Here is a 3,913-nt window from a genome sequence, read left to right on the forward strand (position 1 = left end):
ATTTCTATAAAAAAAAACCTTTAGAGAAATGAGAGGAATTAATCCACAAACCTTCAACGTGTTTTTCTATAATATTAAAGATGATTTATTTTATTTTATATTCAGATTCTTATTTTTTTTTGTAAAATATTAAAAAAGAAAGATTGCATATTGAATAAATTTTGTTCTGGTTGTTGATAAGTTCTGATTTGGTTTTCTGTGTGGAATAATAACAACGGCACGTGCGGAAATTATATAATTATCATTTGGGTTTATAGGTTAATGCAGGCGATAGGTTTAATCACTACAGCCTCATTGGCTGCGAATTTAACCTTCTTAGTATTCCATATATATATAAAGATTAAACAAATGAGCCTGCTATGAGTTACTGTTTCTCAACTGATTCTAGTACGGTGAAATAAAGTGTAATTTGTGTTTCCTAATGATTCATGGGAAGCAAGAAATGTACTCTAACAAATACAGTGAGCCTGAGCATTGATTCCTCCATATAGGCTAACTTGGACCACAGTGGCGTCGTAACGGACAAACGTACTGAATGTGACAAACTGCGTTCAAAACACTAACGCACAATGTGCACCAGTAATCTAAAATGAGATTATCGCTCAGGCAACACAACTGAGTTTTATTTAATGCATTGATAAATGTAATATCAGTGTTGTATACATTAGACACCACGGGTCGGGTCTTCAACGATATAAAAGCTTGATGTTTTTGTTGAGAGGTCTATTGCAATTTCAAATTTGCAACTGTGTGTGTGTGTCTGTGTGTGTGCGCGCGCGCGAGGGGGAGATCTAGAGAGAGAGAGGGGGAGAGATTTAACTCATTATAATGCATAGCGACCTGCCCTCTTTTGAAAAAAAAGAGAAAAACGCAGCCATGCTTTGCAGGGGCTCCAGCCCCTACTCACTGCAAGATAGGGCAAGTTGCTTAGTGGAGGCATCCAACTACACATCGAAAGAGAAACCCGGGAATACAATTAAGTTTATTTAAATCGCGAAAAGCGCATTACAATACGAAGACAGCAACGTGAAAAAATGGATGGATATGAACACAAGGAAAACCAACGACCGCCTGCTGAGGCTGTGTAGCGAGCGAGCGCGTAAGTGTGAAATATTGTGGGATACATATATGGGCTTACGTATATGAATAAAATAACAAATGCAAAAAACAGAACGCTTAAATGGGAACGAGTGTTGTATTTTTTGGTTTAATTGTATCGTTTTTTTTAGATGTTTAAAATAGGTAATTTATATCGTTTGCACGCGATCGGCATCATCAGTAGCCTACCTATTTTGGAGTGTTTTGAAAAGTTGCACTTACAAAATCAAAGCACACCAATGCTTCAAGCGGCTTACCCACCGTTCATCGCAAACGCGAACCGGTTTACACGCAAAACGCACGAGGGCTCGTTACGTGTTGGTTTCGCTTTGTTTGTACCCGCTTGATTCCCACAGACAATAGATTAATGGACTCTGGGTCAGCTAGGTCATATTTTAATGCTCATTATGAGAGTACAAACGCTGATAAATCAGAAGCGCGTGGGTTAAATACCAGAAACGAGAAACCGGTACGAATTATAATACAATGCACAGACAATTTTGGTCAAAAATGGCGTTTCCCTTTGTTTCTCGATTCTATCCATACGACCATCATACGCAAAAATCTGATTTAAAATGTGAGCTGCTAATGATTCAAAGAAAGCTGCGTGACTTGGAACATAAAAACACGAAATTTTCGGTTTTAACGCCGTAGACACATGAACCAAAGGTGTTTTGCCGGTTGTAGGGGTCTCTTGGTATATGGCGACTGTGTATTTGAATTGTCAGTGTTTTTCAGTTTTCAGTTGAATACTGAATGTTTTTTTGATCCCACGATTACCCGTTTGTATGGACATAAACCACTGGGATACGACATCCATGTTAATTAAAAACAGCATACAGTAGCAGGTTTTTGTTGAGAGGTCTGTTGACACTGATGTAAACAGAACATCTGAAAGAAACGGATTACTGCGCAAACAAACACGACTTTCAGATTTTTTTAGAATGCAGGTTTGTTGCATCAGGTTTAAGAAGTAGGCTATGATCTGAGAAAATCTCTGTAACACTAACTAATGACAGTTTCTTTTTTAATGTATGCATACGCTACACAGATTGGACATGGTGGAGCAAACTGTACCTACGTGTGTGTATCTGAGAGAGTAACACAAGCTTATCTAATGCATAAGCAGCATTCATCTATTCCAAGCAAAACCATCCGGCTAAACTTTGAGGTTATAAAAACATCCTATCACAGCCTACATACACGAAGACAGCGTTCAGAAATCCTAAGGGAAATTCTGCACAGGAAATGCTGATGATGGCAAACTTAAATTTCAATAGCTAATTCTCTTTCCTCTTAGTTCTAGGCCTATAACAATGATGACAAGAGTCTTGTAAGCAGAGGATACTATTAAAGAAGGAGTAATTATTAAAAGGAAACAAATAGCGTGGTTACGTCAGAGCAAACGTGCGCTCCTTTTACTCTCAAGGACATAAGGAGACGGTCAGGACGATGGTCGCAAACATCTGTTTGCCCAGTGACGTCACCACCCCCATGCAATCCTCTTCTGCTAAAAGCAGATGCCTTATTTGTTTGGCTGGAGAGCCATTAATCCTAAAGTCAGTCAGCGTGAGGAAAAGACAGGACAGAGAGAGACCGATACTGTTTAACAGCACGGATATTGGGAATATTCAGCCCATCTTCAGTTCCAGAAGGAGCTGCGGGAAGTAGGCTACGTTGGTTTTGTCGGCTGTTTTTATCGAATGGAATACAGAACGCATTTGGATGCTTCTTTTCTCGAACATGCGTATTAGCTTAATGCGCCGTTTGCCTGGAATTTATCTTAATTCTTTTTGACGCATTCGAGAGTTGAGTATTCGTTTCACATTTAAACTGGAAGCCTTGCACGTTTCTAATATGCATTTTTTTGTGTTTTCTTCTTGTAGGTGGTTGAGTACGTACGGACGTGGTTGAAGCCCCTGACGCATTTTTGACAGAGCTGAGGTCCTTTCAAGCAGTTGTCCCCTTGTCCCTCTTTGTCTCAGACTGGCTGAATTTGAAACCAGCTCCAAAAAATAACGAAGGCCTTATCCCTTTGCTGTCAACGTTGCATGTCCATATTTCATCATACGGCGGTTAAGTAATCCTTTTGAGCATTCGTTTCGCTTTATTGCGGATCCGTGCTGTGTTTAAACACTTAACGGGATGGTTTCAATAGCACAGGACATCGCAGAGTTGGAGTTTGAAAAGCATTAATTTAATAGGAAATACGCCGTACTAGAGCCATACGCGCCGGGACACTAAAACCAGAGGCTGGGGAATGACTGGATAAACAAGGATTTCATGATAATACAGATGCTTTGGGTTGGTTACAGTGATGGAGAGGGTTTTTGGTATGTTTTAGTAAGGCTCTGCGTGATTTGAGACTCTGGCTCTCCGTGTTCACAGCGGACCTTGATTTAATGTCTTACAATTAAGGCACGCGGTGAATGCCAAGAGCGGGGCCTTCCACCATCAGCAGGCCAAAAAATAATGCAGGTTTAAAAAATCGTTCTGAAAATTTGATTAAATTGCTTCCTCCCCACCCCAATAAAGCTAGTTCTGATAGTTATGGTCTGTGTGTTTTGGATATTGTGCTAAGCAATTGTGAAAGTATATGTGTACTGCAATCTGTAAAACCATAAAAATGAAACAATGCGATACACTGCAGAGGTCTTGAAGGTGAGGCGCTGTCCACCACATGTGGTGCTGAATTTCTTTTTGTAGATCTTTTACTGCATCATGGGGAAAAGGTTAAGTAAATAACTTAAAACTAACCATTTGCACATGTGCAAGCCAGTGTGTGTGTGTGTGTGTGTGTGTGTGTGTTTTTAAA

General features: G+C 39.8%; 1 long non-coding RNA gene across 1 annotated transcript; it reads left to right on the forward strand.

Moving 5' to 3' along the window:
- The first annotated feature begins 1,302 nt into the window (after window positions 1-1,302).
- LOC122135362 lies at window positions 1,303-3,648 on the forward strand. Its single transcript, XR_006153468.1, has 2 exons — window positions 1,303-2,765; window positions 2,985-3,648. It is a non-coding gene; the product is annotated as an uncharacterized LOC122135362 (long non-coding RNA).
- The last annotated feature ends 265 nt before the right edge of the window (window positions 3,649-3,913 follow it).

Source organism: Cyprinus carpio, chromosome A24 (assembly GCF_018340385.1).
Source record: "Cyprinus carpio isolate SPL01 chromosome A24, ASM1834038v1, whole genome shotgun sequence".
Lineage (NCBI taxonomy): Eukaryota > Metazoa > Chordata > Actinopteri > Cypriniformes > Cyprinidae > Cyprinus > Cyprinus carpio.